General features: G+C 41.5%; 1 protein-coding gene and 1 long non-coding RNA gene across 18 annotated transcripts in view; one reads left to right on the top strand and one right to left on the bottom strand.

Annotated features, from left to right (window-relative positions):
* Positions 1–10,037, bottom strand: part of Klhl8 (kelch like family member 8) — a 48,996-nt gene extending 38,959 nt beyond the window's left edge. For 4 of the 17 annotated variants that reach the window (XM_090343234.1, XM_090343233.1, XM_090343244.1 and 1 more), the window contains exons 1-2: positions 9,867–10,037; positions 8,474–8,512 (exon numbers count right to left, since the gene is read on the bottom strand). The gene's annotated coding sequence lies outside the window, so the exon portion shown is untranslated. Of the gene's footprint in view, positions 1–8,473; positions 8,513–9,594; positions 9,758–9,866 lie in introns of those variants that run through there. The other 13 variants (XM_090343236.1, XM_090343237.1, XM_090343246.1 and 10 more) reach the window with 6 other exon arrangements.
* Positions 10,038–10,145: 108 nt separating this feature from the next.
* LOC150055478 (uncharacterized) lies at positions 10,146–20,854 on the top strand. The gene is made up of 3 exons (XR_016537431.1): positions 10,146–10,279; positions 18,333–18,376; positions 20,784–20,854. It is a non-coding gene; the product is annotated as an uncharacterized LOC150055478 (long non-coding RNA).
* Positions 20,855–24,307: the final 3,453 nt, after the last annotated feature.

Here is a 24,307-nt window from a genome sequence, read left to right as displayed (position 1 = left end):
ATACCAGACATCAAACTCTAGTACAGAGCCATAATAACAAAAACAGTAGGGTATTGGCTCAAAAAACAGACCAGAAGGTCAATGGAATACAATAGAAGATCCAGAAATTACAGTCAGTTTGGACAAAGGAGGTAGACATATACAGTGTAATAAACAAAGCCTCTTCAATTATTGGTGCTGGGAAAACTGGGCAGCCACATACAGAAAACTAAAAGTTGATCCCAGCTTGTCACCATGCACAAATATTAACTCAAATGGATCAAAGACCTCAATATCAGACCTGAAACTAATATATAACAGAGTAGGAGAGACATTAGAACTCATAGGCACGGGCAGAAACTTCCTGAAACAGAGTCCTAGGGTCACAACAGATTGGAGAGAGATTTGACAAATAGAAATACCTAAAAACAAAAACTTTCTGCAGAGCTAAAGACATAGAGCTACTAAAACAAAAAGAAAGCCAACCAAATGGGAAAAGATATTTACCAACAATACATCAGACATTTAAAGGCTTAATATCTAGTATCTACAGGAAACTTAAATGAATCCCCGGGGCTGGAAGTCTGGCCTAGTGGTAGAGTGCTTGCCTAGAATGCAAAAGAGCAGAAGTAGTGCTGTGACTCAAGAGGTAGAGCTCTAGCCTTGAGAAAACCCAAGGACAGTGCTCAGGCCCTGAGTTCAAGGCCCAGGGCTAGCCAAAAATAAATAAATAAATAAATAAATAAATAAATAAATAAATAAATAAATGAATGAATCCCCCCAAACCCAACAAACCAATCCCTAAATGGGCAAGGGAACTAAAGAGAGACTTATCAGAGGAAGAGGTAAAAATGATAAAGAAACATGAGAAAATGTTCATCATCCATGGCCATAGAGGAAATGCAAATAAAAACAACCCTAAGATACCACCTTACCCCAATTAGAATGGACTCTTCAGCTCAAGGCTACGGCCCTGGGGCCTCAATCCTCAGATCTGAGCCACCAATATATCCTGCTTAGATTTACTCTGACTTGGAATCATTACTCACCCTGTTACCACCTATCACAAAGTTGGTGTACAACAGAGTTGGTGGAGTGTCTTGTTTTTTTTTCTGGCCAGTCCTGGGCTTGAACTCAGGGCCTGAGCACTATCCTTGAACTTGCTCAAGGCTAGAGCTTTACAACTTGAGCCTCAGCACCACTTCCGCCTTTTTTCTATGTACGTAGTACTGAGGAATCGAACTCAGGTCTTCATGCATGCTAGGCAAGCACTCTACCACTAAGCCAAATTCCCACCAACCCCGTGTGTGTGTGTGTGTGTGTGTGTGTGTGTGTGTGTGTGTATACTTGGACTCAGGGCCTAGGCACTGTGCTTGATCTTTTTTTGTACAAGGTTAGCTCTCTTCCATGTGAGCCACACCCACTTCTAGCTTTTTGGTAAAAGTAAGAATCTCATGGACTTCCCTGCCCAGCCTAGCTTTGAATTGCAATCTTCAGATCTTAGCCTTCTGGGTAGCACTAGAGCTGTGAGCTAATATCACCAGCCTCAACACTGTTGCTTTAAATTAACTATTGAGTCTTTCCTTCTCAATACTCAAACTCAGTCCTGCCTGCTTCAAAATGGCTTGAACTACTGGTTGTTTCTACTGTTGCATAGCAGGTACAACAGGTCTCTCCGATTCCACTATGATACACACTGATTATGTCATTCACCACAGCCAAACAAGTTATAGGGAGACTATATTACAATGTCTGGGGAATAAATAAAGCGAACACTACAAAAGACACTAACACCCCAAGACACATCACTAGGAGAAAGCTACTTACTAAAAACACAATAAAAGTAGTATGAATACTTACCTGATCTACCAAATTAAAAAATCTCAGCACAAAATAAGGAATGATCATGAGAGTATGTTGCCTCCAAAAGGACATAACTCTAGTTACAGAACCAAATCCACAGAGGAAAAGTTACACCATAGCCAGAGCAAAGTTGTTGTTGTTTTTTGTTTTTGTTTTTGTTTTGCCAGTCGTGGGCTTGATCTCAGGGCCTGACCACTGTCCTTGGACTTTCTCAAGGCTAGAACTCTACCACTTGAGCCTCAGCACCATTTCTGGCTTTTTTTCTATGTATGTGATACCGAGGAATCGAACCCGGGTCTTCGTGCATGCTAGGCCAACTCCCGGCCCCAAAGTTGGGTTTTTTAATCGTTTTGTTTTCTATGCTAGTACTGGGGTTTGGATTAAGGCCTTTAACTCTCACTAAGCATTTTCACTCACAATTAGCACTCTACCACTTGTGCACACCTCTACTTGTAGATTTTTGCTGGTCAACTAAAAATAAAGTTTCATGAGTCTGTCTTCCCAAGCTGGCTTTGAACTTCAATTCTCAGATTTCAGTCTCCTGAATAACCAGAATTATACTAGTGCCCCAGCCTCTGTTGATCTGTAACACAAAGTAGGAGAAAGGGAAAAGGAGATGGAAAGACTACTTACTAAACTGCTATGTACCATGTACTTTGCCAGAAATCTATGTATGTTCTTCCATTTAGGCAGAGCATTACAGATGGCCTGAACATCCTTGACTTGTCCAAGGTCATACAGTAAGAAAGGGTAGGAGCTAGAGTTTCAATCCAGTTGAATAAGCCCATTCTTTTCCTACTGTAGCAGACTTCATTATGCAGTTTTATCAAATAAATGTGCACTTTTTGTGAGTGAATAATGTCAAGACTCAGCTTAAATAATACTTCTTTCATGAAGCTTTCTCTATTCTTTCAGTGACATATGGTCTTTCACTTGTGAACCTCTATACATCTGATTCTTTTATGTTTTAGACTTAACTGATTAATACATTGTAAACTCTTTCAGAAGGCTAAGGGAGTGGGCTTTTATTTTATTTTTATTTTTTGCAGAAGCAAGGGAGGGAGAGTGCTCAAGAATGAACTAAACATGCACTCTAAGATACTAAGATATGTACTAAGATACATACCCAGCTAAGACTATACTTTAATAATTTCTACGTATTTGCCTATAATTACTGTGACTCAAAGCCTAGGCACTATTCCTTTTTTTTTTTTTTTTTTTTGCTGGTCCTGGGGCTTGAACTTGGTGCCCGGCCACTGTCCTTGGGCTTTTTCAAGGCTAGCACTCTACAACTTAAGCCACAGCACCACTTCCTGCTTTTTGTGTGTATGTGGTACCTAGGAATAGAACCCAGGGCTTCATGCATGCTAGACAAGCACTCTACCACTAGGCCATGCTCGGGATCCCTATTCCTTACCTTTTTTTTGTTGTTATTGTTTGTTTAAAGCTAACACTATACTACTTGAACAGCAGCTGCACTTTAGGATCTTTTGGTAGTTAACTGGAGATAGGAATATCATTGGCTTTCTTGCCTAGGCTGGCTTTGAACTATGATCCTCAGATCTCAGGCACCTTGATTACCAAGGTTGAGTTCATCAGGCAGATAAACACAATTATTTGTTGTTTCCTGATTTATACAAACCTGGTCAGCTCTCCATTGTTGGTTAGACAGGTGAGTCTTCTTTCACTTAGTGCTTTTGTCATACTATAACCAAGTATTTTTTTTAATTATGATATCAAGAATCACTATCTCAAAACAGGTTCTGGTGGCTCACACTTGTAATCCTAGCTACTCAGGAGGGCAAGATCTGAGGATCACAGTTCCAAGTCAGCCCAGACAAGAAAGTCTGTGAGACTCTTATCTCCAATAAACCACTCAGAAAAAGCCAGAAGTGGTAGAGCACTAGCCTTGAGAAAGCTCAGGAACAACACCTTGAGTTCTGAGTTCAAGCTTAGGACTGGAAGAAAAAAAAAACAAAAACGATCTGTTTAAAAATTGCAGTATCAGAGTAGGGATATTGTACATGTGGTACAGCACTTGCTTAGCAGGCAAGGCCCTGAATTCAATCCTTAATAGAAAACAGGAAGACAAGACGAAGAAAAAGGAGGCATTAATGGCTCATACCTGTAATAGTAGCTACCTAGGAGGCTGAGATCTAAAGATCTGTTTGAAGCCAGCCCAGGCCCTGAATTCAAGCCCCAGATTTCTCTGCCTCTCTGTCTCTCTTATTCTTTTACACACACTCACACATTCTGTTTCTCACTCACACACACTCACATACACACAAATTCTTAAATGATGAAGTGCTATGGCAAATCTATGACGTATACTGCAAATACTGCCATTCTCCTCTGATTGATCTTTAAGGTCTATGGAAGCCTCTCACTACTTTTTCAAAAAGTAAATCTACTGTGTCTAATCACATTTCTATGAATGTCCACTTTTCATTGAACCTGAACATTAAAATAGTTTTCCCTGGATCTTTGGGTCTTCCTTTCTGATGGCTATGTGCATATGAAACTTGGATTATATTTATAATGCTTTTTAAAATATGTCAATCTAGAAAAATACCGCTTTAAATTAATCTAAAATTCCCAAGTACTGATTTAAAACTTAAACTTTGAAAAGCTTTCAGATTTCAAAAGAAAATATTGATGACTAATATCAAAAGAGATAAAAAAAAGACCTCAAAAGAAATATTACCCTAACTATGCAATTCACTCATAAGTTTGTATAGTATTATTTGATCCATCTAATACTTTTCCCCAAGCTTTGAAAATGCTATTAGTAGCTGATCTAAAAATAGTAATCAATTTTGCATAGTAATTGTGAAGTCTTATAGCCCAGCAATCTATCACTACTACCCCCTACACAAAGAAACCAGTGTGATTGGACACAGCTTACTTCCCAACTCTGTTGTAAGAATGAATTCAAACAGACCTATAGCCTTACTCTGAATTCTGAAAATGCAAATAAAATTAATTTTAACTGCTATAAATTGATGACATTGATCAAGAAGCATTATACTCATAACCTGGCAGAGAACTGTAACCTTTTTGTACAACTACTTAATAATTTAAAAAATTAAATCACAAATTATAAGGTAGTAATATATAAGCAAATTACAAATTTCAAGAATATATTCATATTCTTTCCATATCAGCAATGCTAAAAGTTAATTAAGACTTATATAACTTTAAATTCTGACATACAAGAAATATTATACAACAGACATATTACATAAATATCACCTACTTTGGAAATAGAATACTTAATTTTCTTTAGCACCTGGAGCTTTTTTTTTTCTTTTGCCAGTCCTGGGGACTGAACTCAGAGCCTGAGGCTGTCCTTGGGCTTTCCTCAAGGTTAGTGTTCTGCCACTTGAGCCACAGCACCAATTCTGTCTTTTCTATCTATATATATGTGGTATAGGGGAATCAAAACTGGGTTTTCATCATGCTACGCAAGCACTCTACCATTAGGCCAAACGATAGAGCTTTTGCTTTGGTGAGAATACAATGTCCAAATTTTAGAATAAAGCAAATTATGATTATCATTTTAAATTATATTCAAACATGGTGAATTGTAAAAGAGTTCTCTACTCCATTATCCTTTGAAGATGGCAGGAAAAGAAAGGGTAATCTCTGCTCAATTAATAATCAATCGAATGATGAGTGAAAGAGCAAGGTACTGTACCTTATAAATAATATCAAATTGTACTTCTGGAAGAAAATCGGGCACATGGTGCTTCAAAAATTAGCCATTCTCCTTACTATCCTCCAAAATCCTAATTTTAAAAATAATCCGCAAATTTTCTAATAAAGAAACCTGCCTAGGGGCTGAGACTGTGGCTTAGTGCTTGCCTAGCATTCATGAAGCCTTGGGTTTGATTCATCAATACCATGTACATAGAAAAAGCTGGAAGTGGCTCTGTGGCTCAAGTGATAGAGCAAAAGAAGTTCAGGGACAGTGCCCAGATCCTGGGTTCAAGGCCCAAGACTGGCAAAAAGGGGCAGGGGGAGAAAAGAAACCTGCCTAGGCCAGGCACTAGTGGCTGTAATCCTAGCTACTTAGGAGGCTGAGATCTGAGGATCACGGTTCAAAGCCAGCCAGCACAAAAGTCCCTGGGACGTTTTATCTCCAATAAACCATCAAAAAACCAGAAGTGGCACTCTGGCTCAAAGTGGTATAGCACTAGCCTTGAGCTAAAGAGAATATGGACAGAACCCAGGCCCAGAGTTTAAGCCTCACAACAACAACAACAACAACAACAACAAAAATCTGTCTATGTAATTGAAACTAGTGGCTCTCAGCACCCTTGGGAGTGGGGGACTGGGTTACAACTCAATGGTACAGCACTTGAATAACATATGCAGAATCCTAGGTTAAAAGCTCAGGTTCAAATCTTGACCCCACCCCCCCAAAAAAAATAAAACCTGCTAGGTATGGTGGTACACACCTATAATTTTCTAACTACTGGAAAACCTAAATAGAATTTCAGACTGGGAGAAGGGGAGAAAAGAAGGAGACTAACTTTGTGAGGAGAGGACTGCAGTTCTATCCACAGTTGCAAGTTAAGAACCAGGGAGGCAGTAAAAACTTTCCAATCCTCTTTCATAATTCTTCCTCTGATTTATAGCTAAGTCATAATCAACCAAAGGCCAAGAACTGATTAAATTATGTGCTTTTTTTGGTAAAAAAAAATGCTTGAAAAAAATAAAAGGAAATAGTGTTTACAACAAGGAGTATTCACCAAATAACAAGTCATGTAGTTGGCATTTTAAAATACAGCATGTGACTAGTGCTAGCAATGAATATTATGGTAGATCAGATTATGGTGCATAGAATGTTTCCATATATAATGGTGATTAACACACAATTTGGAAGACTGAAGTAAATTATTGTTAGCCCTCTTCCACAGCTAGGGAAACAAGAGGTTCTGCTAACAACTTGTCATGGTCACCCAGCGTGAGCAGAGACCTGGGATTCTAACCTAGAACTGTGTAATTCCAGAATCAAACTGTGCACATAATCAGTACCCCTGACACTTTCACAAAAACACATCAGAATAGAGAGAAATAAAAAACCAAGGATAACCTTAAGTGTACAACTTGATATCAGTGAACAAAAATTAACTTGCTTAAACAACTCAATTTCTTCTAGCTTCATTAGATAACAATGTTTTCCTCAAGAGTACTGCTAAGCTAATGAATTTACTACTGGAAAATGTCATTTTGTTATTCTAGGAAACACTTTTCACTCATCTCTCTTTTTTAATGTCCGAGATTAAGACTCAGCCTCCTGAGTAGCTAGGATTACAGGCATGAGCCACTGGTGCTGGCTTTTTTTTTTTTTTAGTGACAATAATCCATTTCGTTTTGCACAACTCTCAAAAGCTCCTAATATGAGAGTCATTTGTTAAAATCCACAAAATGTACAATACCTAAAGTAAAGCTAAGGCAAACTATAGCTTTGGGGTAATAATGAAATGTTGAAATGTTATCATAGGTGTCAACTGTTAACAGACTTCCTTGGTGAGAAATTTTGACAGTGAGGGTGGCTATGCTTCTGTGGAGACCCAGATATACACAAGTTACTGTAGTTCCTGATTTTTTTGCCAGTTGTGAAGCTTGAACTCAGGGCCTGAGCACTGTCCTTGGACTTTTTCTCAAGGCTAGAGCTCTACCCTTGAGCCACAGCACCACTTCCAGCTTTTTTTCTATGTTATATAGTGCTGAGGAATCAAACCCTGGTCTACATGCATGCTAGGCAAGCACTTACCACTAGGCCAAACTCCAGCCCTCTGATCATTTTTGCTGTAAACTTACAGCAAACTTTTCAAACTTTTTCTTTAAGTACTCTTCACATCAGGTGGTGTGGCTCAACTGTAATCCCAGCTACTCAGGAGGCCGAGATCTGAGAAGTGAGGTTCAAGGCTATCCTGGCCAGGAAAGTCTGTGAGACTCTTGCCTGCTCTCCAACCTCAGTCCTGGGGTTTGAACTCAAGGCCTAGGTGCTGTCCTTTAGCTTCTTTTGCTTAAAGCTAGCATTCTACCACTTGAGTCACAACATCACTTCTGGCTTTTTCTGTTTATGTGGTACTGAGAGGAATCAAACCAGGGCTTCATTCATGCTATGCTAGGCAAACATTCTACCACTAAGCCACCTTCTCAGTACCTGTGAGACTCATCTCTCTAATTAACTACCAAAAAGCCAGAAATGGAGCCATGGCTCAAGTGGTAAAGCTCTAGCCTTGAGCAAAAAACCTCAGACCCCGAGTTCAAGCCCCAGGACTCGCACAAGAAAAAAAACATTACTCTTCACTACAGAGTGAATTTAATCAAAATACATTACATATGCATCTTTGGGAATATCATAATGAAACCCTTTGTACAATTATTGTACTCTAATGAAGCAGGAAGTAAAATTACTCTGTGAACTGAGTTTCCTGTTAAGATAGAGAATTTGAAAATATATCATCTTAAAATCAGTAGTCTTATCAAATGCTAAAAGAAATAGTAAATTGACTTTGTGGAACCAGGGTTTGAACTCAGGGTCTTCAACTTGAATTAATGGCTTTAAATATAAAAAAGGAAGGTTGGGGATATGGCTCAGTGGTAGAGCACTTACCTACCATGTAGGAAACCTTGGTTTCGATCCCCAAAACTTCTGGCATGCACCGAGAAAAAAAGATGAAGCAAAGAACACATTAAGAGCATCTCTAGGCATTTTAGGTTTACACTATTTGGTATCCAAAAGGCAATGTATAAAGTGACTCCAAGTTTTAAGTGGGTCAGTCATTTTGACAGACAAATGAACAAAGGTGCCAGTAGGAAATAGGAGGAACGGCCAATGTTAAAGTCACATCTAAGTAGCTTTCCAGGTGCCAGCAGTATTTTAACAGCGGTACTTTGCTTTAAGTACCCATCCTCTAGAAAGGCCAAGAAGGCAAGGGAGGAAAAGGATTTCCTGGTAGAAAGATCAGGAGCCCCAAGGGTCAGCCAATTGTCAAGTTATATAAGAGAAAAACAATGCAAACAGGGGCGGGATGGCGGGGGGGGGGGGGGGGGGGGGGGGGGAGAGGGAGGAGGGAGGCACCAGGCAGATAAAATACGTGTGCCGACCCAGGTTCTAAGACCCTTTCCCAAAGAATCCATCTTCCCAAGTCGGTAATTAGCTTAAGGTATGCGTACACGACGTATGTAATTAAGCAGACTAAAAAGATTACTGATGAAACGTTGGTTTTTCGTTTTTTTTCTACATCACGAGAACTGTGCGCCCCGATGTCTTGCACACCACTGACGGACCGGGCACCGGCTAAAAGACCCAAGGTGCTGACAACTCGGGGACCGTCCCGAGGAAGCCGCCCCGCCAAGCCCTCAGCCCGAGGGCGGGGGAAGAGAAACGAGCTGTCATGCACATCGGTGAGACAACTCCACGAGCCGAGCGGCGGCGTGCTCGGGAAGGGGAGAAGAGGCTGCAGTCCCGGGGCCTCAGCCGGAGGCATGGCTCCGTGCCGGGGCGGGCGGCTGCCTCCGGCCCCGGAGCACCCAGCCAGACCCCCGCTCGCCCGCAGGGCGTCCCCGCCCAGGCCCTCACGCACGCACAAAGCGAGCCCCGGGGCGGGGGGCTCACGGGGGAGGAAGGGCGGTTGACCCCAAGCCCCGCAGGCCGCTGAGCCCCCCGGAGCGACGGGCCTCGAACCCGCGTCAACCGTGGCGCGCCGGCTCCGCTCGGACCCCACCAAGCACCTGCTGGCCCCGCTCTTGTCCCGCACACAGGACGGGGTGAGCACCGGCGCCGCCCGCGAGGCGTTCCTCTCGAGGAACCGATCCCGTTCCTCGGGCCGGCCGGGCCGACAGGAACCGCTGGGGGGGGCAGGGGGAGGCCCGCGGGGCGACCCCGGCCCCGAGTCCTCTCAGCTGGGGAGTCCGGGGGCCGCACGACCTGCGGGGCAGAGGGCGGGTCGGCGCCAGCCAACTGCACCGCACAAAGAGGGGCGTGAGGCCGGCGCGTTGGTTACCTCGGCCGCTCGCCGTTCCTCCACCGGCTTTTCCTCGGTGTCACTAAGGCTCTGGAGCGTCGGCGCCTCCCCGCCGCCCCCAGCGGCGCCGCGCGAAGCTCGCTGACACCCAGCGGGCGCGCTCCCGCGCGCTCCCGCAAGTCTCCGTCGAGCGCCGCAGGCGTGTGGCGTCCTCTCTCGCCCGCCTCTCAGAGCTCCAGTCTCGGGGGCGGGGCGGACGAGGAGCGCGCGGGGGGGGGGGAGTGGGGGACTGCGCACTGCACTCTGGGAAGTGTAGTTTTCTCGGCTCCCTCCCGGAGTCCGCCCCCAACAGGGCTGGTCGCGCGTGGGTGGCCGCAGTCTTCGGGGGGCACGGCGACTCAGGCCCACCCGCGTCAAGCCGACGTCCCCAGATGTTTTAGCGGGGACACTGCGTAAGTCACCAGGGTAGGCATCCAACGCTTCTCTTCTGTGGCGTAAGGAAATTCATTCTTCCGGCCGTCCCATCCACTCGCGTGCGTGTTGTCTGTGTCCTTAGGGGTTTCCTGAAGACGGAAAGCGGGTGGGGGATGCCGGAAACCACTGTGTCTACTCCTTGCCCACTTTCACCACACGCAGGGGATATACCGAGGAGCTTGTGTTTGTAAATACGTGTCCACTGTGTAGAAACAACGGAAGCATTTGCTTGAACTCAGTTCACGCTGCTAAAACTCACTAGGAGAAAAACCTACGTTGAAATAAACCGCGTTTCCAGAAGAGTCACAATTGAACGGCGTGGGGAGAACCACGAGACACTAACACACTCACGCACACAGTGTTTTAGACAGTTGTTCCCTTAAAAGTGCCCGAGCACAGCAGTTTTAGAATGGAATCTCCTTAAAAGCGTTTTTTTTTTGTTGTTTTTGCCACAACATCTTCAAGCAATCTTTAGAAATCTATTGCATAAGAATGTCCATCCTAGTGTGCATATTATGGTGCACACCTGCAATTGCAGCTACTCAGGAGGCTGAGGCACAGGCAAAAGCAATTTAAGGAAACAATGCCTCAAAGTTAAAAAATAAATAAGGGGAAGGGGTAGTCATGTAGCTTGGTGGTGGAGGGCTTGCCTAGCAGGCAGGAGGCCCTGAGTTCATTCTCCAGCAATACACTCACCCCATACAGTTCATTCTGGAACATTTATAAATATTAACATAAATTTGTATTAATGTTTCAGGAAACATATATATATATATTTGCTACATCTTTGTTAAATCTACAAGAAGCTATTTTATACGTGCTCATATTATATCTCATTTCTAGAAAAAAACTTTCACTTTTACATAGGAAAAATTTTTTTAGTAATTTATTTAATTTAAATTTTTTTTTTCTTGCGGGTCCTGGGCTTGAGCTCAGGGCCTGAGCGCTGTCCTTGAACTCTCTCAAGGCTACAGCTCTACCACTTGAGCCTCAGCACCACTTCTGGCTTTTTCTATGTATGTGGTACCGAGGAATAGAAGCCAGGTCTTCGTGCATGCTAGGCAAGCACTCAACCACTAGGCCAAACTCCCGGCCCCAGGAAAAATATTTTTGAGAGTTGGTCATTTTTTTTTTTTTTTTGCCCATCCTAGAGCTTGAACTCAGGGCCTGAGCACTTGGGCTTTCTCAAGGCTAGAGTTCTACCATTTGAGCTATAGCACCGCTTCCAGATTTTTTCTATGTATGCGGTACCGAGGAATCGAACCCAGATCTTCATGCATGCTAGGCAGGCACTCCACCACTAAGCCAAACTCCCAGCCCCGGAGGTGGTCTTTTCATAGTGCAGGTACCTCCAATTCTGGAACCTTCTGCCTCAGCATCCTGTGTGCTGGGATTACAGGTATACTCTACCATGTCAAACATAAATAATTTCTCTCTCTCTCTCTCTCTCTCTCTCTCTCTCTCTCTCTCTCTCTCTCTCTCTCTCTCTCTCTCTCTCTCTCTCTCTTTCTCTTTTGGTCAGTTGCAGGGCTTGAACTATGGGCCTGAGCTCTTCAGCTCATGGCTAGTGCTCTACGACTTGAACCACAGCACCATTTCCGTTTATCTGGTGGTTAGAGATAAGAGTTTCATGGACCTTTTATGCACCGGTTGGCTTTGAACCATGACTCTCAGGCTCAGCCTCCTCAGTAGCTGGGAGCTGCTAGCGCCTGGCTAAATCATTCTTAATATACCAAAATATTCTCCAGAACGTTAGAAACCTGCAAGCCAAATGTAAATGCCCTTAGAAAATAGTGCAAGAACAGTTTTAAAAAACCGTGTACTCAAGAATAGCAACTTTTGTTCAGATACTATACTATGTTTAGTTACACCTTATTTGATAGAAATTTAGATCAAAGATCAGTACCCAGCACTCAAAACCAAATCCAAAAATGAATAGGGAAGCTATAGAAGTTAATAGACTTATAAAATAGTGGCTATTTAGGTGTACCTAGAGAAGCTAAGGGTACTGGTAACAATCAAGATAGAGTCTTCTGTTGGGATAGGGAAATCAGGTTAAAGAAAATCTGAAAATTCACTGAGTGTTGGTGGCTAACATCTGTAATCTTAGCTACTCAGAAGGCTGCATCTGAGAATTACAGCTCAAAGCCAGACCTGGCTGGAAAAGTTCATGAGACTTTTATCTCCATTTAACCACCCCCCCCAAAAAAAATCTGGAAATGATAATACTCCATTGTAATAAAATAGGGGAGGCCCTTCTTTCACATCATAGCAATGCTTTCATGTAATTATTTTAAATAATGTAAAACCAAATTTTCTAAATCTGACCAAGATTACCTTTGTAGCTTTTACTCTTCCCTCGCTGGTTCCATTGGAGAATACACAGAATGAAATAGGAAACAATTTTGGAGATTCTCCCTTTGTCCTCAAATTCTCACAAATTTAAAACTGGAGAAGATATGATGCTATACTGTCAACTGTACTTTAGTTATAATACATTGAGTTTAAACCCCAAATCAACATTTGCATTTTACACTTTAAGCCTTTTTCTCTAATCCCAGAATAAAAGGTTTTATAACCTCAAAAACATTTTAGATGCTGCCTTCAAATGGATTTAGGAAGATTAATCAAAAGGACAAATTTATTTTCATTTGCTGTAGCAGCAAATCTTGCTGGGAGAGGGTGAATCCCAGAAGAGCTATTGAGTATTTTTGTCTCAGAAACTGAACTTCAAAATTCTAAACCCTATCAACAAAGCCATCACCTCCCTCCCAGCTGAAATCACTATCTTGCAAACTTTCATTCATCCTAGAGATTCCTGTTTTATCATGAAACTCTACAGCTAGGCTGTACTGTTTTAGCAATGACTCTAACATATCCTACATGGCTACTTTTTCTGATGTTGGATCCTATTATGATAGCTTAATAAGTTAATATGAGACTTTCCATCCATTGTGTATGCAAGCAATCTGACAAAGACATTTCTACATCTCTAGTAACCTGTTATCTACTACTCATTATCAATTTAGACATTGTTTTAATCAGAAAGACTCTTACAATTCCTCTCCCACACATATTACAGTCTATTTTTTTCCCCCAGAGTAACACCAGCAAGTCTTTTTATTAGCTAGATCTTTCATTTGTCTGGAAGTTTGAGTACATAGAAAATAGGAACACAGTATTTCATGTTGAGTACATTCTTAAGTAAATATTCAGGCAAGAAATGAATGCAAATCAATTGTGTACATGAAGTGTTCAATGTATCTTTCTGTCAAGGACAGGGTGGTAAATATTGCCAAGTTTTAGGCCTTACAATATCGTTGCTTTGCAAAACTCTGAAGGACAATAGCTAGTTCTTGCTTGTGGCTTTGGAATATCTATATAATAAATTTGGGGTTCAAACATTGGTATGAGAGGCATGAGGGGACAGCTGCCAGACATTACTTGAAATAACATATTTACATAGCACACGCACGCTTCTGGTTTCCTCTGAGTATTTATTCTGAGTTTAGTGTGTGTGTATGTGTATCTGTGTGTGTGTGTAGATGGAGCTGAAAGAGAAGATCATATTTGGCATGGCAACTGCTAGTTTAGTGTGTGTTCTTCGAAGTACACATGAAAAGTTGCTCTTGAAAGGTGCTAAGGTGTTCCTATTTATTTTTTTATTTTATTTATTTATTAATTTATTGCCAGTCCTGGGCTTGAGCTCAGGGCCTGAGCACTGTCCTTGGACTTTCTCAAGGCTAGAGCTCTACCACTTGAGCCTCAGCACCACTTCCAGTTTTTTTCTATGTATGTGGTATCGAGGAATTGAACCCGGGTCTTCATGTATGCTAGGCAAGCACTTTAACCACTAGGCCAAACTCCCAGCCAGGTATTCCTTTTTAAACTTTATTATTAATCTGCTCTTTTTTTTTTCCAGTCCTGGGACCAAACTCAGGGCCTGAGCATTGTCCTTGGACAGGCTACCACTTGAGCCTCAGCACCACTTGTGGCTTTTTTCTATGTATGTGGTACCAAGGAATTGAACCTAGGTCTTCATGCACACTAGGCAAGCACTCTACCACTAAGCCAAACTCCTGGCCCCTCTTTTTTTTGTTTGTTTTTAGTAATTCACTTTTGCTACTCCATCATGCCCAAGCCAAATCACTTCCATTTCCCAGGACCCTGGGAAAATGTGTTTGAATTCTCAAGCAGTGTAGGGGAAACTGCATTTCTTTTTAGAAAAATATGTGAAGTGTCAAGAAAGGAGCAATTTGCCTTTATGGCTATCACACTTTGAAAGAATTGAGACTTGGGTTAGAGATGCAGTGCATTGGTAGAGTTATAGCTTAGCATATCCAAGGTCATTTTGTTGTTGTTGTTGGTCATGGGGCTTGAACTCTGGGCCTGGGCGCTGTCCTTCAGCTCTTTAGCTCAAGGCTATACCGCTCCTGGGCCTGGGTTGTTGTCCCTGAGCTCTGCAGCTCAAGACTACATCCCTACCCTTGGGTCACAGCGCCACTTCTGGTATTCTAGAGGTTAATTGGAGATGAGTCTCTTCAGTCTTTGTGCCTGGGCTGTCTTTGAACCGGGATCCTCAGATCTCAGCCTCCTAAGTATCTAGGATTACAGGCATGAGCCACCGCATCTGGCAAGGTCATGGTTTTGATTTCCATCTTGAGAAGGGAAATGAAAAGTAAGAGAAAAGGAAATGAAAAGTAAGAGAAAAAGACTTCTTTTCCAATAACTATTGTTGAAATAAACCCAAATATACTTCTAAGCACATTATGTGCACATGTATTGCGCATAACTGTATATAGCAAATATAACTATTTAAATTCTAATATGTATTTAAAATGTGAGATCTTCATGCATAGTACTTATTTCACTAAGTTATAGCTCTGTATTACATTAGCTTCCAGAAACATCTTTATAATGGATTTTTGTTGTAGTTGTTTTATTAGACCAGGGCTCGCTAAATAGTGCAGGCTGGCCTCCAACTCACGATACTCCTAGTTAGTTTCCCTCGTGCTGGGATCGCAAGTGTGTACTAACACACACAGCCTCATAATGAAACTTCTTTCTGAAAATAGGTTTATTGTTAGTTTGGTGGTTTTGTTTTGTATTGTTTGTGCCAGTCCTGGGGCTTGAACTTAGGCCTGGGTGCTGTCCTAGAGAGTTTTGTTGTTGTTGTTATGCTCTATTACTTGAGCTGCAATTCTGTCTTTTTTGGTGATTAATTGAAGAGTTTCACAGGGCTGGGAGTGTGGCCTGGTGTTAAAGTGCTTGCCTAGCGTGCATGAAGCCCTAGGTTCGATTCCTCAATACCACACACACACACAGAAAGCTGGAAGTGGTGCCGTGGCTTAAGTGGTAGAGTGTTAGCCTTGAGAAAGCTCAAAGACAGTGCCCAGGGCTGGCAAAAAAAGAAAAAAAGTTTCACAGGCTTTACTGCCCAAGCTGACTTTATACCATAATTTTCAGATCTCAACATTCTATATAGCTAGCTTGGATTAGAGGCATGTACCACTGGCACCTGGCTGAAAAGATTGTTAAAAATTAAAATGCAATGTGCAAGAGCTTATTTGCTATTTAACTGGCATCTGTGCATCTCTTCATTAGTGAAAGAACTTCAGTATTTTTTTTTTGCCAGTTCTAGGGCTTGAACTCAGGGCCTGAGCACTGTCCTTGGGCTTTCTCAAGGCCTATTGCTCTACCACTTGAGCCACAGAACCACTTCTGGCTTTTTCTATGTATGTGGTATCAAGGAAACAGACCCAGCACTTTGTGCATGCAAGGCAAGCACTCTTACCACTAGGCCAAACTCCCGGCCTTGGAACTTCAGTATTTTTTGTAGAAATGACTGTCCTAGCTAAAAGATTATTTTTCAGCTTCTCTTGCATTTGGCCTAAGTTCTAGCTGTGAGTTAAGTTTTGCATAGGACTTTGTGGAAGAGGTTACCTATTTTATCTTTTTTCTTCCTGGAAGTGATGGTTTGTGTTTGAAGTTATTTGAAGATGAAAGTCATATAGAGAATGATGGAAGAGTAATATAAGGGTAATGAGTTCCTGATGAGCACTGAATCATTCCTTCATCCCTAAATCACCATACAATGAAAACCAACACTTACTTTGTTTACGCCATTGTGCTTAGAACCTTTTACTTCCTTTGTTTGCTTTATGCAGTCAGACCTACCTCTGCCTTAACAACATATAGAGGTATAGCTATAATATATGTAATAGAGCATCTACCCTTAGAGTGAAGTTCAGTCAATTATCTGCCAGTTGATGATAAGCCTGGATTTCTGACCCCTGGAATGGAGGATGCTAAATATTAAATTTAATCACATGACCAAGGATCTAATCGTGTTTACATAATGAAAATCCAATAAGACCTGTGGATACTTAGGTTCAGTAGTGCTTCTGGGTTTTGAACATTCTGCTATGCCATGCCCTAGGCAGTGAGGTTAGATAATGGAAGGTCTCTCTCTTTCTTTCTTTTCTTTTTTCTTTCTTTCTTTCTTTTTTTTTTTTTTTTTTTTGCCAGTCCTGAAGCTTGAACTAAGGGCCTAAGCACTGTCGTTGGGCTTTCTCAAGACTAGAGCTCTTCCACTTGAGCCACAGCACCAGTCTGGCTTTTTTTTTTTTTTTTACTGTGGTACTGAGGAATGGAACCTGGGTCTTTGTGCGTGCTAGGCAAGCACTCTACCACTAGGTCAAACGCCCTGCTGGAAAAGTCTTTCTATGTGTCTTTTTTTATTCGGTAGGTTATGACTTGTTTTTTTTTTTTTTTTGCCAGTCCTGGGCTTGAGCTCAGAGCCTGAGCACTGTCCTTGGACTTTCTCAAGGCTAGAGCTCTACCACTTGAGCCTCAGCACCATTTCTGGCTTTTTTTCTATGTATGTGGTACCGTGGAATCGAACCCGGGTCTTCATGCATGCTAGGCAAGCACTTTAACCACTAGGCCAAACTCCAGGCCCTAGGTTATGACTTGTATCTTTGTTGCTTTTGGAGCCAGTCCTGGTGCTTGAACTCAGAAGTTGGGCACGGTTTCTGAGATTTTGTGTACTCTACCGCTTGATCTATAGCTCTACTTCTGGTTTTCTGTTGGTCAATTGAAGATGCGTCTCATGGGTTTCCCTGCCCAGGCTGGCTTTCAACCACAGTCCTCAGCTCTCAGCTTCCCAAGTAGCTAGGGTTACAGGCATGAACTACCCTCACCCAGTCCCTTTATAATATAATTTTTAAAATACAGTACTTTTTCTGACTTTTGTAAGTTATCCTAACAAATTATTAATCGTGAGGGGCCATGGGATCCTCTGAACATGTAGCAGGGTCTGAGAACACCTAACCTGTAAACTTACATCAACTTTGGGTAGTGTCAGTTGCATTATAGCATTGTCCCTGGCTAATAGTTCTTACCAAAAAAAGGAAAGGCCTTGAGTACTAGAAGTTCAATTTGCAAAATGATAACATTTGTATCTGATAAAATATGACTGCTTCAACCAAGTGTCAGTGGCTTAAGCCTATTATCCTAGCTACTCAGTAAGTTGAGATCTAAGGATGGAGGTTCAAGGTCAGCCCAGGCAGACAAATTTAAGACTCTCATCTTCGATTAACCACTAAAAAGCTGAAACTGAAAACATGAGTTGTAAAATGCCAGCAGTGACTGAAATGAGATGTTGAAGCCTTGAGTTCCAAGCCCGGGATTGGCAAAACAAAACAAATACAAGCCAGGTGCTGGTCAGACAGTGGTGGCTCATGCCTGTAATTCTCAGAAGTCTGAAATCTGAGGATCGTGGTTCAAAGCCAGCCTGGGAAGGAAAGTTCATGAGACTCTTACCTTCAATTAACTACTAGAAAATCGAAAGCAGAGTGATGGCTAAAGTGGTAGAGCCCTAGCCTTGAGCAAAAGAGCTCTCAGACAGCACCCAGGCCGAAACAACAACAAAAGCAAAAACCTACATGAGTGCTTCCAAACTTTTAAATAGCTTCAAACTTTCTTCCCTTTGATTAGAAATTTAGGATTGCCTTTTTTTTTCTTTTCTAGGGCAATGGAGAAAGAAGTTATAGCATTCAGGAGGCTCGAAGGAGGTGAGCAAGCCCTCGAGATCAACCACTGATTGAGATGTAGACTAGGGTTGAGCAATCAGCCAGAGGGTGAATTTACTTCATTAGACTTATGTCATTTTGCACAGAAACTTCAAGACAGTGTTCTCTTGTTGCAACCTATTGTAGATGAGATCATTCTTTCCCTTTCACATTTGTGAGTGGTTGCAAACCTACAATCTACTGAGTCATACACCCTAATTCCTTGCATGATGCATACAGACACACCTTACAATTCTCACATTCTGATCTAAGTGATTCCCTTTGGGAGCTTATAAGCCAACATTGAAGGGAAAAAAAAGGAATTGTTATCACTTTATTTCTTTTTCAGTATGTGCACCTGCATGCACACAGATGTACAAGCACATACACACACAGCAACTGAAACTTTGCAAGTAGGCTGAGCAACCATGTAGATTTTCCCTCTGAGAAAATAGACTAACAGTCTTTCTTTTGCTTCTGATTCCTTGAAAAAGAAAATAATAACAATTTCCCCTTTTTCTCCCTCCAAGATTGAGGCTTGAACTCAAGGCCTGAACACTGCTCTTTAGCTTTTTCCACTAAGACTGGCACTCTACCCCCTCTATTACTGTATCCCCATTTCTAGTTTTTTTTTTTTTTTGCTCAGGGCCTGAGCACTGTCCTTGGACTTTCTCAAGGCTACAGCTCTACCACTTGAGCTTCAGCACCACTTCTGGCTTTTTTCTATATGTGGTACTGAGGAATCGAACCCGGGTCTTCATGCATGCTAGGCAAGCACTTTTAATCACTAGGCCAAACTCCCGGCCTAGTTTTTTGATTGTTACCTGCAGATAAGAGTTTCATGGACTTTCCTGCCTGGGCTGGCTTTGGACCTGAAACCTTAGATGGCAGCCTCCTGAATAGCTAGGATTATGGGAGTGAGCAGTCTGGAGCAAAGGCAGGGGAGGAGAGATGTACAGGAAACTTTTCACTCATGTCTTCCCTTCCCCACAGCAGCTTCTTGTCGGTAACTTGGAGGTACTTTCTTACATTTTTTTTCCTCCAGTAAGCTGTGTGTCACTCTTCTACCTTAGAATAAAGCATGGAAGAATGGTGGGATGATAGACCCCCTACTCACACCCCCAAGTTAGAATCCTGGGTCTTACACTAGGCAAGCATTTCACTTTGTTTTTTTTTTTAATGCATTAAAAATATATTATTTTACATAGCTGTCTTAGAAAATACTTGTTTCGAGCTGGGAGTTTGGCCTGGTGGTACAGTGCTTGCTTAGCATGCATGAAGACCGGGGTTCAATTCCTCAGTACCACATACATAGAAAAAATCCAGAAGTGGTGCTGAGGCTCAAGAGGTAGAGCTCTAGCCTTGAGCAAAAAGTATCCAAGAACAGTGCTCAGGTCCTTTCATGTTAACTTCATCTTTTAGAACCATTCCACATTGTAGTCTTTATCACTGTTTGAACATTGTATTTTTTATGACTGGTTAAACATTGCACAGACTACCAAAACCATAGACAAAGCAACCATTTCCCATCATCAGCGTTTGATTCTCTGTCGAGGTCTAGGTCAACACTGCAGATATAGATAATTTTTAAAAGTACTTAAATTGCCAAATGAAGAAAGTATCTAAAAACATGTTTGTATGTCTCTTTGAGTTGAATTGGATAAACTATGTGTCTGGGAACAGGAGTATTGTTATCATGATCTATAGCCAACTAAACATAGCAAAATCATGCTTAGGGAACACTGGGAACAAAAATAAGGGAACAGAGTGGTAATGGAAGTGGGAAGAGAGGGCACTATAGTTCATACTACATATTTAAATGACCTAATTAAAGAGTAATGTAATAGAATGCAATTTGTCCAAAGCCAACCAGTTCCTCATATATTCCCAAGGAGAAACAAAACCACGCAATTAACTGGCACAAGAATTGAGCCAATGCTTACCAGATCTTTGGAATTGGCTGGATGGGGTGTAATTGAAGTCACCACAGAAATGCTTAGAGCTCCCTCTGCTGGAAGGTGCTGAAAGGACCACAGCAATGATTAGGAAAAGATCCCAAGAAACATTGATTCTAAGCTGAAGGTCTTGAAGGATGTGCACTAGTACTTATTTACCTATTAAAATTATTTATTTGTGTTGCTCACAGTTTTAGTACATTTTGTATTTTGCATTTTGATAAACTTAGGAGTTTTGTTGAACGTGCTTCAAAGTACCCCTCATTTTATGCAATTAAACAAATCAACCCAAAATAACCAAAACTATGACCATGAGATCCTGTATTTATCTTTTTTACTGCACATCTTAACTCTTTCCTATGAATAAGTACTGTAGGAATACATTTCAAGGGAGCTTTATTTTTTAATCCTTTCACACTAGTGCAAATGAAAAAGGCTTTCTTTTCTCTTTCAAGGCTAAAGACTAGAATGGCAATGCTCTATAGTTGCGAGCCAACCTCTGGTAATGAAAAACTAACATAGACAGGTAAGCATTTACCCCTTGAAGTACTCTCTGGGTCCTCACCTGTTGCCATCCACTTTGGGAATGGCTTTAGAAATTTCCAAGTCATCCTTGAATTGTCTGACCATCGACATTGGCAGTTCCCACCCTTCTATCTTGTAGAAGACTTTGACTTCATTTTTTTCCAGATCTAGGGAAAAAAATCTGCCTGTTTTCCCAAATATTTACTTACTGCTATTACTATTTGATTAGAATGTATTAAATAAAAACAAACCCAACTTTAAAATATCTTTATACTGGGAATACTGGAAGGGAGGCTGAGATCTGAGAATGATGGTGCAAAGACAACCTGGGCAGGAAAGCACATGAGACTCTTATTCTCACCCCTACTCATCCAAAAAATCTAGAAGTGAAGCTGTGTCTTGTGATTAAAGCTTTGAAGGAAAAAAAAGTTAACAGTAGAACCTCTCTTTCAATTAAAACAAATTATGACAGTAAAACCATAGAAAGTCCAATTCTAGTTTATCTCACTGGAAGACTTAAAATCTACTGATATAGGCTGGGCACTGGTGGCTCACATCTGCAATCCTAGGTACTCAGGAGGCTGAAACCTGGGGATTGTGGTTTAAAGCCAGCCCTGGCAGGAAAATCAATGAGACTCTTATTTTCACAAGAGCTGATAGTGGAGCTGTGGCTCAAGTGGTAGAGCACTAGCCTTGAACAAAAGAAGCTCCAGGACAGTGTCCAGGCCTGGAGTTCAAGCCCCTAGGACCAGTGCCACACAAAAATGTACTGATATACACACACATCGTGTAATGTTTAAACCGGGTGACACATATCTATCTTCTAGATTATTAATCATTTCCTCTAGAGTTATGCTAAGCTGCCTTGGGCTCAAGCTCCTATGTTTAAGTGATCTTCCTGTCTCAGCTTCCCAAGGAATAAGGATTACTTGTGTGATAACATATCTATCAACAATTTTAGATTCTAAAAATGGGTGCGAGATAAGTAACAGTTGCCTTTCTAGACCTCTCTGGTTCTATTTCATACAGGATCTTCAGTTTTATCCATGTTATCTCAGATGACAGAGTCTGGGATAACAGACTTTGTCCTTTGTTGGGGTCAGGAGTTTGGCCTAGTGGTAGAGTGCTTGCCTAGCATGCATGAAGCCCCAGGTTCGATTCCTCAGTACCACACACATAGAAAAATTCGCAAGTGATGCTGTGGCTCAAGTGGTAGAGCTCTAGCCTTGAGATAGCCCCAAGAACAGTGCCCAGGCCCTGAGTTCAAGCCCCAGGACTGGCAAAAAAGAAAATATTCCTTTGTGTATATGTACCTGATTTTCTTTTTTTTCTTTTTGGTGGGTAGTACATTCCTGGTATATCCTATCAATGTAAATAGTCTAGTTACTGTAATCTTCGAGCATAAAAAAACAAAGAATAGTTTTGTTTGTTTTATTTTGGTACAGGAACTTGAACTCTGGACTTTGAACTCTTGCTCAGATTTTTCTTCACAGTCATGTGTTTCACCTAACAGTTCTTTGAGAAGACTTCCTCCAACCAGCTTGTTTTTGTTTTCTGCTGGTACTGGGACTTCACCTCAGGTCCTTCTAGTTACTTGCAGGTACTCTACCACATGGACCATATATTCAGAACTTTTCCCAAGAGTGGTCTCAAATCACAGTCCTCCCGATCTCTCCTTCCCATATATCTAGCATTACAGCTGTGGGCTATTGTATCTGGCTTGTATTTGATGCTAGGGAGAGTCATATATCTTTATTGTAGTCATGAGGTCCTTTTGTACTTTCAGTCTGCATAAGGTTCTCATTACAAGATAATCTTTCTTTCTGGTTACTCTGTCATCTTTCTCTGTTAGGAATAAGTGAGCTTACAAAAAAATTATCCAGGAAAACTAACTTGGATCATATGTCCCTGAAAACAGAATCCCTCTCTCTCCAAGATGCTCTAACATGAAGTTATTTAAAGATTTGTTGGGTTTATCCTGGCACTGGTGACTTGAACTTTATAATTCTAGCTACTTAGGAGGCTGAGATCTGAGGATCATAGTTCAAAGCCAGCTGGGGCAAGAAAGTTTGTGCCTCTTATCTCCAATTAATTAGCAAAAATCCAGAGTGAAGCTGTACCTTAATTGGTAAGAGTGCCTGAATGAAAAAGCTAAGTGATAGTGCTCAGGCCCAGAGTTCAAGACCCAGTACTGGCACACATACAGTAAATAGAAAGAAAGAAAGAAAGAAAGAAAGAAAGAAAGAAAGAAAGAAAGAAAGAAAGAAAGAAAACATAGATACAACCCAAAACAGGTCAAAGAAGAGAAGCCCTTTCTGCTTTAAAATGGCTAATTAAAAAACACTTTAATTATTATTTGGCAGTACTGTTGTTTGAATTCAGGGCCTTGTTCTTGCTAGGTTGGTGCTCTACCTCTTGAGTTATATCTCCAGCTTTGCATTTTGCTGGTTGTTTTTGAGATAGGGTCTCATGAATTTTTCTGCCCTGGCTGACCTCAAATCATGGTCCTTCCACTCTCAGCCTCCCAAATCTCTAGGATTACAGGCATGAGCCACCAGCAGTGGGTGACTAATGTTGTTAAAAATGTTCCCAGACATTTCTCTGAAGACATTAAAACCATAATAGTGTAGAAACTTAATCATTACAGATTCACATTTTTTCTTGCCCAGCATATGGTAACAGCATATTAGGTAAACCAGTGTGACTCATTCTCAAGGTTAAGTCTTGTGCTTGGGAGATGCTTAATAACTATACATGAACAAATGAATCATACTAGTTATTCCCAAATGGTGGTGGGTAGGCCTGAATAAGAATAGCATGAAGACTGACAAGATATGATAATTAAAAAATGTTTCCACAATTCTGTAAACTAACCAAAGACAATAATCTGAGAAGCATTTACAAATTTTTTACAAGAGGAATCACTGCTTTTGGATATTTCAGTTGATATAGATTTTGGAATTTGGTGCCAAATAGTACGATATGATTTTGTGGTGCTTATAAAAAAAGAGTCACTAAATATTGTTACTACCATCAAGCTTTGTGGCACTTGAACTTGCTGTTCTCTCATTTCTCTCCAGCTCCCCAGACACCTCACAAACCAGCCAAACCTTGCAATTTCAGTGGTCATAAAAGCTGGCAGTTGAGCATCCTCTGGAGACAGGTAGAATGGGTTTTGAACTCCACAGAGAATTCACATTATTTGATCAGTTTGGCAGTTTCCTACATGCTTCAATTGCAAGGCAAAGCTTGATTTGATTGGACTTAGAGCTCACTCACAGAACAACCTTTTCCCCTGGGCACTTGTTAAGAACCACCAGATGGAATCTGTTCTGTATTGCAGCTGCCTGAGCTAATAACACTTGGGCACAGCAGAATCTGGGGTGGAGTGGGGAGGGACTTAAAGGAGAAGCTGGGGAGTGAGATGTCCATATTTAGTGGTGGTGTGTAGTGT

The sequence above is a fragment of the Megascapheus bottae genome, chromosome 13, assembly GCF_031878675.1.
Source record: "Megascapheus bottae isolate mThoBot1 chromosome 13, mThoBot2.hap1, whole genome shotgun sequence".
Lineage (NCBI taxonomy): Eukaryota > Metazoa > Chordata > Mammalia > Rodentia > Geomyidae > Megascapheus > Megascapheus bottae.
The sequence above is the reverse complement of the archived record's forward strand: the minus strand, read 5'-3'. Positions and strand labels throughout refer to the sequence as shown.